This window comes from Gobius niger (assembly GCF_951799975.1).
Source record: "Gobius niger genome assembly, chromosome: 3".
Lineage (NCBI taxonomy): Eukaryota > Metazoa > Chordata > Actinopteri > Gobiiformes > Gobiidae > Gobius > Gobius niger.
The window spans coordinates 43,531,128-43,550,618 of NC_136854.1; the positions used below are offsets into that span (position 1 = coordinate 43,531,128).

Genomic DNA, 19,491 nt, shown 5'->3' on the forward strand with positions numbered 1-19,491 from the left:
ATGAGCCACTATAGAATCATCACATACACTGTGGAACATCAGGCTAGACGTCCTAACAGATGTTTTAGACTTAAGTTTCATCTGCAGCCTGTGTCACGGCCCAGTGTCTGTGAGAGGACAAACTGCAGAGGACCAGGGGCTCAGGCAGCAGAGGACCAGGGGCTCAGGCAGCAGAGGACCAGGGGCTCAGGCAGCAGAGGACCAGGGGCTCAGGCAGCAGGGACCAGGGGCTCAGGGGCTCAGGCAGCAGAGGACCAGGGGCTCAGGCAGCAGGGGACCAGGGGCTCAGGCAGCAGAGGACCAGGGGCTCAGGCAGACCAGGGGCTCAGGCAGCAGAGGACCAGGGGCTCAGGCAGCAGAGGACCAGGGGCTCAGGCAGCAGAGGACCAGGGGCTCAGGCAGCAGGGGACCAGGGGCTCAGGCAGCAGGGGACCAGGGGCTCAGGCAGCAGAGGACCAGGGGCTCAGGCAGCAGGGGACCAGGGGCTCAGGCAGCAGAGGACCAGGGGACCAGGCAGACCAGGGGCTCAGGCAGCAGAGGACCAGGGGCTCAGGCAGCAGAGGACCAGGGGCTCAGGCAGCAGAGGACCAGGGGCTCAGGCAGCAGAGGACCAGGGGCTCAGGCAGCAGAGGACCAGGGGCTCAGGCAGCAGAGGACCAGGGGCTCAGGGGCTCAGGCAGCAGAGGACCAGGGGCTCAGGGCTCAGGCAGCAGAGGACCAGGGGCTCAGGCAGCAGAGGACCAGGGGCTCAGGCAGCAGAGGACCAGGGGCTCAGGCAGCAGGGGACCAGGGGCTCAGGCAGCAGGGGACCAGGGGACCAGGCTGCAGAGGACCAGGGGCTCAGGCAGCAGGGGACCAGGGGCTCAGGCAGCAGAGGACCAGGGGCTCAGGCAGCAGGGGACCAGGGGACCAGGCTGCAGAGGACCAGGGGCTCAGGCAGCAGAGGACCAGGGGCTCAGGCAGCAGAGGACCAGGGGCTCAGGCAGCAGGGGACCAGTGGCTCAGGCAGCAGAGGACCAGGGGACCAGGGGCTCAGGCAGCAGAGGACCAGGGGACCAGGGGCTCAGGCAGCAGAGGACCAGGGGCTCAGGCAGCAGAGGACCAGGGGCTCAGGCTGCAGGGGACCAGGGGCTCAGGCAGCAGAGGACCAGGGGCTCAGGCAGCAGAGGACCAGTGTTGTTTTATTTTTCCTAGTGATTTTTGTCATATTATATTTGTATGAAAATAAAGTATTTATGTTTCATTGGTGACACAATACAACTCTAACTCACTCATGGTACACAGTGGGACAGTATATAACTTATAACTGTGTAGTTTAATCTAAAATGCATTAAATTACAGGGAATCACATCTGCTCGGTTCAAAACAGAAGATGAGGTCTCCTTTATGTCACATTTACATCTCGTAGATATAAATGAGCACCAGTCGAGACCAAAGTCAGTTTCTCATTCTTCTCAAATTTCTCTCCTGAAAAATAAGTCTCACAGTGAGCCTCGTGTGAGTTCTCTAAATCCTCTCACAGTGAGTCTCTCTCTTTTCTTGATCTCAGCTAAACTGAGACCCGTTGTGCCGATTTCAAATATGTCGTAATTTGATCTCCTCACCTGGAGGAACTGTCTGACTTCTGTCTCAGCAGTGAGAGACAGAACCATGCATATTTCTCACTCACTCTTTGACTTCTCAGATTCTCTTACAGATGTCTCTTTTATAGCGTCTCAGCAAAAAGAAACATGAGAGAAGTGCAAGCTCACGAATGAGTCTCAATATGACACGATTTAATATCACACCTCAGTCCTATTTCAGTTTCTTGTAAAAAATTGAGAAAATCACAGCGATTGCTCGTTTGCCCGGTATCGATGTCCAGTCAAACTGAACAAAACAATTGCAAATATTCTTCAAAGTTTTTTTATAGATTTTGTTTGTTTTTTCTGATGCTTTTCATGCTGCCCTAACTTCATATTTTTGTTACTATTATTTTCATTTTTTTGCTACTGACTCTGACAATATACACTTAACATACCTTGTTTGTATTTGTACATTGCAGTAAAAAAATAACAATGTGCCCTGTGAAAAAAATAAGATAAGTAATAATCATAATAATCCCATAAACATACATGATTTCCAAGAAGACAGAAAATCCTCCAGAGCAGAAGCGGTAATGCACCTTTTTGCCAATCACCGAATACAAGAAGAAGAAGAAGAAGATGAAATTTGCACTCGTGGGAAGAAGACAAGTGAGAAAACAGACGTGTGCATTGGCCGGTTCTGCCCTGGCCACGCCGAGACTTCGAGAGGTACGTAACGCTGTGAAGAGTAAAGAAATTCTTTGGACGTAAAGTGAAATATTTAACTGAAATGCTATGGCCGGCTAGCGGCTACACACCTAACGCAGATCCCGCGGCCGGTGCTGTTTATTACAGAGGATAGAGTTCAGGACTGTGATGTCATACCGCTAAGCATCATGGGATTAGCAGCGATAATAAACTAATGGAGATTTGAAAAGGTAAAATACTGGAGTTACTGTTCACATCAGAGACGACAGTGAGTTCGATGTGTTTACCAAGAGTGACTCAGCAGCTAACGGCTCATGCTAGTCTATGGAAAATGTCTGCTAACAGCTGCAAAGATGGCGGATCTCCGTGGTAACAGTGGATTTTCGCAGGTCCAGGTGCAGGTGAACGTGGCGTGAGGAGGAAAGAGTCCAGGAGAACAACGCTGGAGAAAAGAAGGACCCAGATCATCGGATTTGGAGCAACATAACCACCGTTACTCCATCATAAAGACATCACTGAAACAGAAATGCCTTTCCTTGAGCCCAGGCATTCAGATCAGAGGAACTATGCGCCTCAATAAACTTCTGAAAACATGGACACAATGAGGAACGCACTGCATTACAAACATGTTTCAAACCACACAATGCTGTAGGCTGTTGTTAGAACATCCAGGAGAGCGGCAGGAGGGAGGAAAGTGTCAGAGAAAGGTAGTAAATGTATTCCACTCGTCACCAAAGCACATAGTTTTATTTTAGTGTTGCCGGGCAGTTACGTCTAACAAGGCAAGGCAAGGCAAGGCAAGGCAAGTTTATTTGTAGAGCACAATTCATACACAAGGCAATTCAAAGTGCTTCACAGTTGCATAAATATAAGAAAACAAATACAATCAATAAAACATCAACATAGAATTAATCAATTACAGTAAGAGGCAAGAGTGTAGATAAAATACTTTCAGTTATATGCATTTTTAAGTCTTGTTTTGATTCGCTCTGTCTTGAGCACTATTTTTAAGTCTTGTTTTGACTCGCTCTGTCTTGAGCACTATTTCGCTCTGTCTTGAGCACTATTTTTAAGTCTTGTTTTGACTTGCTCTGTCTTGAGCACTATTTCGCTCTGTCTTGAGCACTATTTTTAAGTCTTGTTTTGACTCGCTCTGTCTTGAGCACTATTTCGCTCTGTCTTGAGCACTATTTTTAAGTCGTGTTTGGACTCGCTCTGTCTTGAGCACTATTTCGCTCTGTCTTGAGCTCTATTTTTAATTCTTGTTGTGACTCGCTCTGTCTTGAGCACCATTTTTAAGTCTTGTTTTGACTCGCTCTGTCTTGAGCACTATTTCGCTCTGTCTTGAGCACTATTTCGCTCTGTCTTGAGCACTATTTCGCTCTGTCTTGAGCACTATTTTTCTTGCTCGTTCAAAAGTAAGTTACCTAACCTCTGTTTTTGTCGCTCCTTCTCCTCTGGACATCAATATAAAATTAATCAATTACAGTAAAAGACGAGAGTGCAGATAAAATACTTTCAGTTATATACACGGGCAAACAGAACTGTTTTCAGCCTGGATTTGAACATTGTCAGAGTTGAGGCCTGTCTCACATCCTCGTGAAGACTGTTCCAGATTTTAGCTGCATGAAACTGAAACGCAGCCTCACCGTGTTTATTATTGACTCTGGGAACCACCAGGAGGCCCCTCCCTGAGGTTCTCAGGGCCCGAGATGGTTCATACGGCTCTAACATGTCAGAGATGTACTTTGGAGCTAAACCATGAAATGACTTGTACACAAGCAGAGCTGTTTTAAAGTCTATTCTCTGAGTGACAGGAAGCCAGTGCAGAGACTGGAGCACTGGACTAATATGGTCGTATTTCCTGGTTCTTGTCAGGACTCGAGCAGCAGCGTTCTGGATGTACTGTAGCTGTCTGATAGCTCGTTTAGAGAGGCCAGTGAGTAGGCCGTTACAGTAGTCTAATCTGCTGGAGACAAATGCATGGATAAGTCTCTCTAAGTCTGGTTTTGACACTATTCCTCTGATCTTAGCAATGTTTTTCAGATGGTAAAAAGCTGCTGATGTTATTGCTTTGATGTGGCTGTTTAAGTTCAGGTCTGAGTCCATGATTACTCCTAGATTTCTAACCTGATTTTTTGGTTTTAGAGAGAGAGACTCAAGGTGACTGACAACACTTTGTCTTTGTGCCTGTGGGCCAAAAACAATGATCTCAGTTTTGTCTGAGTTTAGTTGGAGAAAGTTGTTTTGCATCCACAAACTGATCTGTTGGATGCAGTGACAGAGTGTATCTACAGGCCCATGTTCACCAGCCGTCAGTGACACGTAGATTTGAGTGTCATCTGCATAGTTGTGGTACGACACGTTGTTGCTGTTTATTAGCTGACCCAATGGAAGCATGTACATGTTGAATAAGAGAGGTCCCAAGATTGACCCCTGGGGGACTCCACAGGTCATGGCAATTTTGTCTGAGACACAGTTGCCAATTTCAACAAAGTACGTCCTGTCCTCGAGATAGGACTTAAACCAGTTTAGAGCATTACCAGAGATTCCCACCCAGTTTTCTAACCTGTGAAGTAAGATCCCGTGGTCCACTGTGTCAAAGGCAGCGCTCAGGTCCAGCAGAACTAAAACTGAGACCTTACCTGCGTTGGTGTTCATACGGATATCATTTGTCACCTTGATCAGAGCTGTCTCAGTGCTGTGGTGGGGCCTAAAGCCTGACTGGAAAGTATCAAACACATTGTTAGACAGGAGAAAGTAAGTGAGCTGCTGATATACTACTTTCTCTAGGACTTTTCCTAAGAATGGCAGGTTTGATATGGGCCGGTAGTTGTTCATTACCTTGGCATCAAGGCTGCTCTTCTTTAGAAGAGGCTTGATGACTGCAGTTTTCAAGGCCTTTGGAAATGCTCCAGTCTCGAGTGAGATGTTAACTAACTGAGCAAGTTGTGGTAACAAGCTGGTCAGCACAGACTTCAGAAATTTAGTGGGTAATTCATCAAGGCAGCATGTACATGAACTCAGACCAGAGATAACCTCTTCGATTGTTTTGTCAGTAACAGGTGTGAAATGTGTCAGCTCAAGGTGTTTATCTGGTGGCAGAGTTTCTATTTGTGTTGTGGAGATTATGGCATTTTTAATGCTTTGGACTTTGTCATAGAAAAATATTGCAAACTCATTACACTTAGATGTAGAGATTAGTTCTAGGGGCAGTGAAACTGGAGGGTTAGTTAATCTGTTTACTGTGGAAAACAGAACGCGAGAATTGTTTCTGCAGTTTGAGATGATTTTAGAGAAGTACTTCTCCCTTGCTCCACGCAAAATATGGTTGAACACACAAAGTACTTCTTTGTAAACCTCAAAATGAACCTGGAGCTTTGACTTGCGCCATTTCCGTTCGGCTTTTCGGCACTCCCTTTTCTGTGCCCTGACCGAATCTTCACTTCTCCAAGGTGCCTTTTGCCTATTGTTAACCATTTTAACCTTGACAGGAGCAATAGTATCCAAAACATTTAAGACCCTTGATGTGTAGGAGTCCAACAGATTATCAACATTAGAACATGGGGCATTTTCAAATCTGATCATCTCCATAAACTGTGTCCCTGTTGTATCATTTATGTGTCTTCCTTGAATAACTCCAGGCCCGACCACTGGTTTCGGTGTAACACACAGGTCAAAGAAGACACAAAAATGATCAGACAAAGCAACATCAACAACATTCACATTTGATATATTAACACCTTTTGTAATAACTAGATCTAGAGTGTGGCCTTTGTTGTGAGTTGCCTCACTCACGTGCTGAGTTAAACCAAACATTTCAAGGACAGCATCGAGTTCTATTGCATGCCTGTCGTTGGTCACATCCACATGCACATTAAAATCACCTGAAATTACTAAACAATCGAAATCAATGCATATAAATGACAGTAATTGAGTAAAATCTTCAATAAAACAGTTCTGTGGTGGTTTGTAAATAGTCATATAAAGTATGGGAGATTGTTTTATCTCCATTTTGAATGACACATACTCAAACGTTGGAAAAACCCCAAATGACAATTTTTGCAGGAGTAAATTGTCCCTGAATATGGCACAAACACCCCCACCCCTCTGGTTTTGGCGTGTTTCAGACACAAAATTGAAGTGAGATGGACTACACTCAATCAAAACTGCATTACCAGTGTTTTTGTCTAGCCATGTTTCAGTTAAAAACATAAAATCTAGATTATAAGAGGAAATAAAACTATTTATTAAAAAGGACTTGTTTTTTAGCGATCTGACATTGAGTACAGCATGTTTGAGATTTATCTGTGTTTGAGTGGATGGAATCTTTTTGCAGGGGATATGGATTAGATTTCTTTGATTGGACGGTCTGACTGTCCCTCTCTTATCTAATCTATGTTGTTTGACAGTACTAATTGTCTTGTAAGAACACACTCCCTCTATGGACCTCTGGTTGGTTTTGAGTTTGCTATGTATGGTAGCAACGCAGAGGCCCCTAATGTCCTAGACAGCAGCAGTGAAGCTGCTGGAGATAACAGCTGTGGGCGCCGGTGGTGGGGGCCGAGCTGGGGAGACCTTGGTTTGTGGATGCTTCTTTGGGCATGAAAGCCTTGGTCTTGACGTCAAGTTTTCAAGATGGTTGGAAAATCCCATAGGTGACTCTGAGGATGGGAACAATTCAGAAAAGTCTCTGGAGGGTGTAGATGTAGTAGTCGGGCTCAAGGCCTGTGGTGGAGTAGGTGAAAGTGCTCCTTCGGCTGAATCATTTGATAAATTTAATAAAGGTGCAGGTGGTGCTGAAGCTGAGCTTTTCCCCGGAGATGCAGGTGGTGATGCTGCTATTGTTGAAACGCTTTCTGGAGATGCGGGTGGTGCTGGTGCAGCTAAATCCTTAACTGCAGCGGAGTCCACCGGTGCAGATGGTGCTGCTGTGGCTGAATCCTTAACTGTGGCTGATTCCATAGGTGCAGATGGTGCTGCTGTGGCTGAATCCTTAACTGTGGCTAAGTCCGTAGGTGCAGGTGGTGCTGCTATGGCTGAAACCTTTACTGCAGCTGAGTCCTTTACGGCAGATGCAGATGACGCAGCTGTGACTGTATCATTTATTGGTGGTGCAGTTGAGCCCTTTGCTGCTGAGCCAGGAGCTCTTCTCATGCTCCTTTCGGCTCCCCCTTGTAGCTCAGGCCTCCACTGATTTTGCAGAGCGTGGAGGAGATTTTCCGTCAGTCGTCTCACTCCACCTCTGCTCAAGTGAGGCCCATTTCCTCTAAACAGGTCATCACGTTGCCAGAACAGATTAAAGTTCTCTATGAAATACAATCCTCTCGACTCACAGACATTGGACAGCCATGTATTCAACTGAAACAGCCGGGAGAATTTGTTTATTCTTCCGTCGATGTTTGGGATGGGTCCACTGATGAACATTTGTATTGCCTCTTTATCCAGACAATCAAGTCTCTCAAAAAGTGTTTTGAACTTTTCTTTCAGGGCTTCAGACTCTTCGTCTCTTATGTCCACAGCACCAACATGTATGATAAGTTTGTCAATCCCAGGGTTATTTGTGATTTCCTTGTTTAGAACATCTATGATGTCAGAAACTGTGGCGCTGGGATAACTGCTTGTAGTAATCCTGTCATTGTTTATATTAGATATGGCTCCGTCTCCAAGCACCAGGATATCTCTGGCCTTGACACTTGCCACACTTTTCCTCTCGAGCTTTGTTTTGACTTCTTTTTCTCTGTCTCTCTCTGATTTTCTCCGTTTGTTATACTCATCTTCTGAGAGAGGTGAAAATCTGTTTGTTAACTTTATTCCAGGTTTATTTTTGCTAGCACGTTTTCTTTGCTTTGGCCTGGCGCCAAGTTGTCTGTTTAGTTTCGGGAACGTTACGGTATCGTCTAGCTTTAGGTTGCAAGTATCAGTTTTTCACAGAAACATCATCACCTCCAGAAGCTAGGGCTGTGCAATTAATAGAAATTCGATTACGATTTCGATTACAACAGTAAACGATTACAAAATTAGCATAATCGCAAAAAAACTTATATTTTTTTTGGTTTTTTTTTTTTTTTCAATTTTTTTTTTCACATTTTTAATTTTGGGATTTTTGTCACTTTTTTGCTGGATTTTTGTCTTTTTCTGCTGGATTTTTGTTTGTTTTTTTATGGATTTTTGTCACTTTTTTTTGCTGGATTTTTGTTTGTTTTTTTGCTGGATTTTTGTCTTTTTTCTGCTGGATTTTTGTCTTTTTTCTGCTGGATTTTTGTCTTTTTTAATGGATTTTTGTCACTTTTTTGCTGGATTTTTGTCACTTTTTTGCTGGATTTTTTGTCTTTTTTCTGCTGGATTTTTGTCTTTTTTTGCTGGATTTTTGTCACTTTTTTGATGGATTTTTGTCACTTTTTTGATGGATTTTTGTCACTTTTTTGATGGATTTTTGTCACTTTTTTGATGGATTTTTTTAAAGGCAACAAATAATCGTTTGAATAATCGTGATTTCAATTATGACAAAAATAATCGTGATTATTGTTTTTTCAATAATCGAGCAGCCCTACCAGAAGCCGTGTGATTAATGCTGCGTCATTATGAGTTTGTTCATGTCAATGTAACTTAATATTTTGACTTCATGGGGAGTGACTTTTGCAAACGTTAACTAATTGTCTGGGATTTTTAACGTTAATGAATATTAAGGTGTGGCTTAGGTGAAGGGTGCGAGTCGAAGTTGTAACAGAGAGAGAAACAATCAATGATCAGATGTTACTGTTTTGTCTGAGCAAATTCCAGATGATATAATGCAAGTTAATTTATTCATTCAGTCTTTTTGATTGTGAAATGCTGGGTGTTTGATTAAAATATATCTATCCATCACGATTCGATTCAATTTAAACTCGCCTTGGTTGACTGGAGCCTCTCATGGCTTTACTGTAGCTGCCCGCCCTCCTGTTTTTGCTCTACACTAAATATCTTTGGAATAGCAGTGTGTGTGAGTCCGTGCGCTGTGAGCTTTCAGATCTGAGACGCTCAGGTTTACGATCTGAAAAATCATTTTAATCTTGGTGGTTTTACAGGTCGTGAAACAAACAATCATAACAAACACACGTCTCATTTTGATCACACTCGTTCCCCTGAAGATATGAATTGTATTACTTTAAAATACTGTCTGTTCACATTGTACTTAATGTTAATGTTTTGTTTGTTTTTCATTAACAGGAGGGACACAAACAAAAAGGGGTACGAGTTCCCGCCCAGAAAAAGAAGGGCCTGAAGAGCTTCCCACACTCAAAGGAGCAATCTGGTAAGTATTGAGGTCACACATGCGTTTCCAATGACATCATGCATAGTTTTGGCCGCCATTTTGAATACCAAAGTAGCATTATGCAGTACTACAACATGTAACAATATCTGTACTCAGGATGAAAATGAAAGACGACTGATTGACAGTGACATTTTTATGACTCGTAATCATTGCTCAAGAAGAAAACAGTAAAAACACGGCCCCAGAGACGCACGTTTATGTGATATAAGCAGCAAATGTGGCTCAGACGCAGCAGCTCCGTCTGTCGAGCTACAGCAGGATTTACTAAAGATCTGCTTGACTCTGAAGACTGAATGAACACATCAAAGGGGAAACAGAAAACCTTTCTCTGTGATTTTTACACTTTGTCTTGTCAACAGAGTCTCAGTCTGAGTCAGTGTTTAAGCTGCTCAAGACGTTAGCATGCTACCGGTTAGCAACTGTCAATAGCTTCAACACGATAAACCAGTGGTTCTCAACCTTTTGGAGCCACGACCCCCATTAAACAGTTAAAGGGGTTCGTGACCCCCGCCCAGGTCGAACATCGAAACATTAGCCCACATAATTCTTAAAAAAACAAATGGTTAAAATAAAATTCATCAAATTACGAACATATAATGCCACTCTGGTAAAATAGCACACACATGCGACAATAAAATATTATAATATACACTAATGATAATATGTATATTTTATCTATATGATCTGGCGACCCCCAAAATTTGTCCGGCGACCCCCTTGGGGGTCCCGACGCCCAGGTTGAGAACAACTGCGATAAACACAAGTGTGTCTCACATCTATGAACACTGAGGAAATACTACAGTAACAGCTCAGCTCTGACCTCGGTCACATGTTGTGTCCAAGGCTAGATGTTTGTGGTTCAGGGTTTTCTCTTGAAGAGGCCATAGCGGAGCTGTTGAAGCTAAATGCTAATCGGTAGCATGCTAGCATCTTAAACACTCTCTAGGGCCGTGTTTTTACTGTTTTCTTCTTGAGCAATGATTACGAGTAAATAAAAATGTCGCTGTCAATCAGCTGTCTTTCATTTTCATCCAGAGTAGAGATGTTGTTACATGTTGTAGTACAGCATAATTCTACTTCAGTATTCAAAATGGCCGCCATAACAAAAAAAGTCACATGACTGAAAGGCGTGTATACTGTGAACTGGTGTAGTTTCTGTAATGTGCAGAGGCACCTAATCAGTGCCTCATTAAGTAGAATTACTTGTGTTGTGTGAAAAGAATAACAAACTGTATCTGTGTTGAAGCCTATGCAAGGTCATGTAGTCATGTTTTTAACATGTTCAACAATTAACTTTCCATTAAAGCCTTTCACCATTTTAAAGAGTAGCTTGGCGTTTTCTCACTCTTGTATTGTTTGTCTCCCTTTCAGATCCAGGTCAGGTCCGAGAGCTTCAAACTCTTTGCAACCTCATGGGCGAGCGACAGCGCGACTGCCCGTCCTCACCGTCGGGGCAGCAGGAGCTCTTTCCCGAGAGCGGCTTATTCATCTCATCGTTCCGCCTCGCCGCCATGAATCACGCCGCACAGCCCCAGTGCATGCGTCTGTTTCACGCACTTTTCGATCATTTCTTCACGATCGACGAGTGTCAGAATGCTGTCCCCTTCGGTCGCCCTGGCAACAACCCCTCGAGAAAGGAAGGAAAGCGGCTCCTTGACCGGAAAAAAGTCGACGGAATCTTAAGTACGTTTTGTCAAATCTGTGTGTTTTCAATATTAATAATAATGATTGATTTATGTCAGTCAGGGTTTCCGCAGGGTCTGAAAAAGTCTAAAAATATCTAAAATGTAAAAATCCCAATTTAAAGCTGCACTAAGCTAAGCCTTCTTTAATTTTTTTCGTCAGTAGTGAGCCCTGCTCCCCTCACCTCACAAGCTGAAAGAGGGGGTATTCTGCTTTTTTCAGTCCCACAGCACCAGTCTATATCTCACTACAATGATGACAAACCTTCTGTTGGTCTGTAAATGCAGTAAATTAGAATAACTGCCTTGTATAAAATGTCTCTCTCAAAATGGCTGTAGTGAATGTCTTGAAATAGGCCTCTGTCTCTTTAAGAACCTCTGAGCCTTTAGACACGCCCCCTCCACACGCTGTCTGTGGCATCAGTGGGGAGGGGGTTCTGCTGAGGAGCAGTGGTTGGTTACTCGGCTGGTGACGAAAGCTCGGAGGCGTCTCCAGGAGGTGGGGGCGTTCCTAGGAGGACTCAGGCAAACCTATCCCTAAAATGGCCGCCATCAGAGTTTTTACAGATTACTCAGAAATACGTGAATGTGCAAAGGCAACACTTCAGCCATGTTTTTAATGAGGGAGTGACAGAATAACATGATGTAAAGCTTGATAAAGTCGATTTTGCAGAATACCCTCCCCTTTAATATAGAAGCTGCAGTTACGCATAAGACCTGAGGTGGCAGTAGTGAGCATAAAATGACGAACTTGCATCTAGCCCCTTTAAAATGCTCCAGAATCGCACCTGTTTTGTTCAGAGTTTCCTGGGAAGGAAACCACCAGACCCTCCCTGCACATTTGGATAAACACTCCTGTGCACCACACACTTGGATGATAAAGGGCTTTTCATCAGTTGGTCATTGAATAGGCGGATCAGTTACTGCGTATTTTGCTGAATTATTTGCACATTTTTTTTATTATAGTAAATCATTAAATTATATCTTTGCCTCTGGAAAGTAATTAACATTATAATAGGGAGTATATATATATTTGACTTGTCCATCCCTGCAGAAACCCTGAGAAGTTTAACACCTGAAATTAAGTTTTATCCAGTATCACTTACAGCATCTTCAAACTATTGTTTACATTTATGTTCATGACTGACCCAGCAAACTTATTTGCTGATTGATTTTCATTTCTTTGACCTGAAAGGGACGTCTCACGGTGTTACATGAACCTGCAGTGCAGTTGTGTGTGGTCTATGTGCTCTTTCTGTCAAAATACTCATGCCAGATTCAACTTGTCTTACAGATTATGTCCTGAGATGTTCTACTCTGCCTGGCTGGGACCAAATCGAGGAGTCCAAGCTCAAGAAAGCCTTTGTGAACAAATGTAGGGCCAGAGCAGGTTTAAAGAGTACTAAGGAGTTCTAAGGAGTTCTAAGGAGTACTAAGGAGTTCTAAGGAGGACTAAGGAGTACTAAGGAGTTCTAAGGAGTACAAAGGAGTTCTAAGGAGGACTAAGGAGTACTAAGGAGTTCTAAGGAGTACAAAGGAGTTCTAAGGAGGACTAAGGAGGACTAAGGAGGACTAAGGAGTACTAAGGAGTTCTAAGGAGGACTAAGGAGGACTAAGGAGTACAAAGGAGTTCTAAGGAGGACTAAGGAGGACTAAGGAGGACTAAGGAGGACTAAGGAGTACTAAGGAGTTCTAAGGAGGACTAAGGAGGACTAAGGAGTACTAAGGAGTTCTAAGGAGGACTAAGGAGGACTAAGGAGGACTAAGGAGGACTAAGGAGTTCTAAGGAGTTCTAAGGAGTCGGCCGCTGCTGTAGCCGACAGTGTGTGGACTGTTTTCTCACTCCCTTTCTTTCTTTTTCATTGTCATGGACCAGAGGCAGTAAAGTACTGTATATACAGGTCCTGTTCCCAACCCAAGTGTGATTGCATCTGCAGTGCTGGTTATTATTTACAACCTGGAAGAGTTCATTTTCAGTCACTCGGCCAGATCGTTTCACACGGAGATTATTCCAGTTCCATAATCCGAGCTTTCACACCGTTATAAACAGATCTCTGGATGTAAACGGCACTGGATTCTTTTTTTTCTTTTTCTTTTTTGTCTTTTTTGCTTTTTGTATATTTGTATTTGTATTGTAACCCAAATACTAATGGTGCACTAACACACCATTATACTGTACTAAAGGTGTTACCCAAATATACGTGTTCAACTTTACATTATGGAGATTTGTCTTTTCTGGTAATCTTGTAATTAATAAAGATAATTACTCTTTAAATCACATCTTCATTTGTTCTTGCATTTTCTCAAATACGGCTCAGATATCATAGACATTTAAGAGAAATAATCAAGACGTGGAAGAGACATCGGACACAATCAGATCTCTATTAAGGCTCGTAAAAGTCTCAGATTCATCTCATGTTTTTCTCATTTAATTGTCTTTCAAAACATTCGAGACATCACTGAGATCAGGGGCCTGAGATCTCATTTTATTGCTCAAATGTTTCAACTCAGCCTCCTTTGTCTCAGAGATGTCTCGTCTCTTTTCAGCTTCTTTCTTGTTCCTAAAGGACCATTAGGAGAAGAAACTCCGAAACAAATGATCACAGAATGAAACAAGAAGCTCAAATTGATCTCAAGAGATGAGATTGAACAATATATGAGCGACACGTTTGGGCAGGATTAAAGACATAAAAAAAAAATGGCCTAACATTTCAGCAATTTTTTTTGATTCTCCTAACCTTACTGGTAGAATTATACCCGAAACCTCCGCCCCAAACCTTCCATCTGACGCAGGACGCGGCACCTGAGGGCGGGGCCACGACAGCGAGGCGTTCACCGTCCCCGCGCGAGGAGCACCAGGGGTCTGCGTTATGGGGCCGGTACCACAAAACCGAGCTGACCTTCGGAGGAGCGGGAAACGCCCTGACGCACCGGCTGGATCAGGAAGTGAGTGACGTCAGACTGTGAATTCACTCACACAGTACACTCGTGGTAGGACTGCACCATTTATTTAACATTAAAGGATCTGTATCTGCTACTCTAGCCATTCCAAAGTTAAGTATAGGCATGTATATGATATATTGTACCTCTACCACTATGGAGCACTCATTTTTGTGATAAATATAAGTGTTTTCTGGAGGTATTTTTCGAACCCAGAAGACACAACGCTTCGATTCAGTTAACTCCGCCCCCTCTCTCTCCGCTCATACTTTACCGTAATATAAATAAACAACAATAAGTGAAATTGCTTCACGATGCAGTTATAAGGAGTTGACATCTGCAACACAGCTTCATAAATGGCTAACACACATGCTAATATGCTAACACACAAGCTAATATGCTAACACACATGCTAATATGCTAACACACAAGCTAATATGCTAACACGCACATGCTAATATGCTAACACACAAGCTAATATGCTAACACACAAGCTAATATGCTAACACACAAGCTAATATGCTAACACACACATGCTAATATGCTAACACACAAGCTAATATGCTAACACACAAGCTAATATGCTAACACACATGCTAATATGCTAACACACACATGCTAATATGCTAACCGTGCTAATATGGTAACACACAAGCTAATATGCTAACACACAAGCTAATATGCTAACACACATGCTAATATGCTAACACACAAGCTTATATGCTAACACACACATGCTAATATGCTAACACACATGCTAATATGGTAGCACACAAGCTAATATGCTAACACACAAGCTAAAATGCTAACACACATGCTAATATGCTAACACACAAGCTAATATGCTAACACACACATGCTAATATGCTAACACACATGCTAATATGGTAACACACAAGCTAATATGCTAACACACAAGCTAATATGCTAACACACATGCTAATATGCTAACACACAAGCTTATATGCTAACACACACATGCTAATATGCTAACACACATGCTAATATGGTAGCACACAAGCTAATATGCTAACACACAAGCTAATATGCTAACACACATGCTAATATGCTAACACACAAGCTAATATGCTAACACACACATGCTAATATGCTAACACACATGCTAATATGCTAACACACATGCTAATATGCTAACACACAAGCTTATATGCTAACACACACATGCTAATATGCTAACACACATGCTAATATGGTAGCACACAAGCTAATATGCTAACACACAAGCTAATATGCTAACACACATGCTAATATGCTAACACACAAGCTAATATGCTAACACACACATGCTAATATGCTAACACACATGCTAATATGGTAACACACAAGCTAATATGCTAACACACAAGCTAATATGCTAACACACATGCTAATATGCTAACACACATGCTAATATGGTAACACACAAGCTAATATGCTAACACACAAGCTAATATGCTAACACACATGCTAATATGCTAACACACAAGCTAATATGCTAACACACACATGCTTATATGCTAACACACATGCTAATATGGTAACACACAAGCTAATATGCTAACACACATGCTAATATGCTAACACACACTCTAACACGCGTTTTGATAAACTCACCGCTCTGGTCCATCGCTGTTTACATTATGGGACTCGCGGTGGTTATAAAAGTTAATCCACTTTGATTCTGGTGAAGCCAAACACCAAACATCCATCAGAGACAGTCACAGAAAAACACTATTTTGGTGAAAGTCGCCGAATCCCGGAGAAAAAAACTTCGGACGAGCGGCCTCTTCAGTCATCGTAGCCAAACGCGCTTCTTTTTCTCCGTGACATGATCGTTAGGTAAGAATAAAGAACAGGTGTGTCCAGTTATAACGAGCTCCATCTTCAGCTGCAGCGCAAACATGACTGATCTGTTCAGACGCTCAGGGATGTGTTTGTTTTGGCCTCAGCTGACCTGGAAGCACCTCGGGCACATCCTTTTTATTTATTTATTTATTTATTTTTCTCTTTGTTTCTCTCTTACTGCAGAAATAATGAAAAAAAGCTGTTTTACAAATTAAAATCACGCTGTAAGCATAGAATTAAGACATTACATTACAGACGTCGAGCACTTCCGTTCCGCTGTTACGACACAACTGAACACTCAGTCGTTCACCAGGAGAGGGCGGAGCCTCAGAGAGCAGGAGGGCGGAGCCTCAGAGAGCAGGATTCAGGAGGATTACTGAGAGCTGCGTGAATGAAGCCACAAACCACTCTGGGGGTGTTTTTGATAAGGAAATAGCATAACAACATGGCTAAAAGCTCCAAAAAGTCAATTTTGCAGGATATAGGACCTTTAACAAATGTAACGTTTCGGGCTTACGGCGTAAGCCCGAAACGTTACATGTGGTGTAAGTAGTAAATATTTTTTCTGGGAGCCACTTAGTTGTGCGGACTTTTTTCTTCCTTTTTATCTTCATAGTATAAAATGGCTAACTTGTATCTAGCCCCTTTAAAGGAACAGGCCACCGTTTTTACATACTGAGATATGTTCTTACCTAACCTTAGTCGAGTTAATATATCCCCGTCTGGTCTTTGTCCGTGCGCTCACACATACGCAGCCTCTCCCACATGTCATATAGCTCCAAAAAAGCTCACGATAGAAGCTACCAAGCTCTTCCACGTGTTCCCTATTTAAATAAAGTTACGTGAAGTGTTTTCATGCCAAGTATATTTACACAGAAATGTAGCATGTCGATTTTATAAGCAGATAAAAAGGGGGACTATATTGTGAGGCGTAATGATACGAGGAGCACAGCGTCCGCGTAGTAACTCCTAAAGACTTCCCCGCTCACTTCCGTCAATAACCTTTAGGAGTTACTGCGCGGACGTTTTACTCCTCGTATCATTACGCCTCACAATATAGTTCCCCTTTTTATCTGCTTATAAAATCGACACGTTACATTTCTGTGTAAATATACTTCGCATGAAAACACTTCACGTAACTTTATTTAAATAGGGAACACGTGGAAGAGCTTGGTAGCTTCTATCGTGAGCTTTTTTGGAGCTATATGACATGTGGGAGAGGCTGCGTATGTGTGAGCGCACGGACAAAGACCAGACGGGGATATATTAACTCGACTAAGGTTAGGTAAGAACATATCTCAGTATGTAAAAACGCTGGCCTATTCCTTTAAGAACAAATGTGTGCATAAGAGCGTGCTGTGAATGTTCGTGAATGAGGCCCATTGTTCTTTGGAATCAGGCGTTTAATCAGGGAGATGTGAAGCTCTCATAAGAATACATATTAAAGAGTTCTTTCTGGAGTTGACTGTGGCCACTAGGGGGCGGTATCGCAGCAATGTCAAGTGTGATCCTTGCCCATTGGTCCTACATAACTGAGAACATAAAAGAATGGAAGATTTTTTATTTTTTTTGGATTGGAGTTAGTATTATACATTGACTCGTAATTCACCCTGAATAGATCACAATTGGTCTTTCCAGATGGACATCACGATACAAATGGGCGATTCCCTGCCGGAGCTGACGCGCTGCACTGACTGCTGCGCACATTTCCACTGTCCGTTCTGCGGCCCGGATCACTTCCAGCCGACGGAGCGATCCCGAGTGAAGTTCCACCTGAAGACGCACTTCAACAGATCCGTGCGGCACCAAGGTAACGTCCGCCCATCCACAGCGCCGTGAGTGTGTGTGAGAGGGTCTGACCGGTGCTCTCTCGCTGTCTTTCCAGGGTTCACCATCCACAGGTGTGGCCGCTCCTGCAGGACTGAGCTACACTATCACTGCGTGTACTGCTCGAGGACGTTTTTACGCAAGGAATACTTTGTCAAACATTTAGAAGGACACAGTTAAGAGCCAAAAGCTGCGGTAGAAATACGTCCCCGCTCCGAACTCCTCCCACTGTGAGGAAGGAAGTGCATACAGACAGCATCTTTGGATTTGCCCATATATGGTCATATTTGAAGCAGCCAGAGGGATAGGTACAGACGTCATCTCGTCATAGAAGGGGGCGTGGCTTCGTCGAGGGGGAAAATCACAGTTTTTCAGCCATTTTCTGGTGGAATATGAACTTAGTTATCACATATAAATAAAGTCAAGTGTAAATCGGGCCCTTATGGATATTTTCTCACTGCAGATTGTTGGTAGAGTGAAAAAACGCCAGTTGTAGCTAGCGCTAGCTACAACATGAAGCATCATGTTAGCTTTCTCCGTTGTATTTATGGGCTGTTGAACGTCTTTGCTCCTCTCCATGTCTTTGTGTCTTTATTTAGTAGAAAAGTATATTTATAATTCAGCATTTGTTAAAGTAGTTTTTGAATAATTAGAGAAAGTTTAGATTTTTCTGAACTTTCTCTAAGGCGCAAGGCAGTATCGCAGTAGACGATACTGACATGTATGGTCATGTTTGAAAACAGTTAAGGGGGAAAACAATTTGGAAAAAGATCTAAACTTTCTCTAATTATTCAAAAACTACTTTAACAAATATATAGTTTCTACTAAATAAAGACACAAAGACATGGGGAGGAGCAAAGTGGTTCAACAGCCCATAAATACATAAACAATGGAGAATGCTAACACATGCTTCATGTTAGCACCGTGCTAATGCTAACACTAGCCAGCGCTCGCTACAACTGCCGTTTTTATTTTTGCCTGGCCTGCCAGACACTCCTCCTTTCTGTTCAAAAGAAGAACCGTCTGGACAGCTCCTTTATCATTTCACGATTTTACCCACATCGGTCCAATCACGCATCGGTTATACCGCGGAATTGGGCGGTTTTTAAAAGCAATTCTGCGGTTAAAAAAAAAAGTGTTTTTTGCCTTGCTGTAATCAATGTTGAATTGATCAAAATCACTATTTCGAAGGCAAATCCAAGGCTCCGTAAGCTGCTTTTTCAATAAGGGAGGGGAGTAGGGGCGGTTTCTCATCATCGCAGCAGCACATGGGCTCTGTTAACTAGTAAACAATATTTAAAATTCTCGCCGCGCCGTATGTCCGCAGGTTTTCCGCGGTTTTCAGATATTTTTGGGCGGGTTTGGCTGCCCATACCTGGCAACCCTGCCTAAGACGCGGAGGCCGTCACCACACTCTACCAAAACAATGGAGATGGCGGCGCGGTGAGTGATACGATGTTTTCTTCTGCTCTTTCGTCTGTTTTAAATCATTTGAATTTTTTTTTTTAATAAAACCTAAAACTGGAGCAAGAAACAGCGCTCGAAGCGTTCCTCGTAAATAAGGACGTGTTTGGACCATTTATAGGTGCCTCATTATTAGTTTTATTAT

At 42.8% G+C, this 19,491-nt stretch overlaps 1 protein-coding gene across 1 annotated transcript in view; it reads left to right on the forward strand.

Annotated features, from left to right (window-relative positions):
- LOC306961114 (uncharacterized protein) overlaps nt 1-19,491 on the forward strand; it is a gene marked incomplete at its 5' end in the record, with an annotated part of 39,174 nt that overhangs the window by 11,135 nt on the left and 8,548 nt on the right. The gene's annotated exons all lie outside the window — the stretch shown is intronic.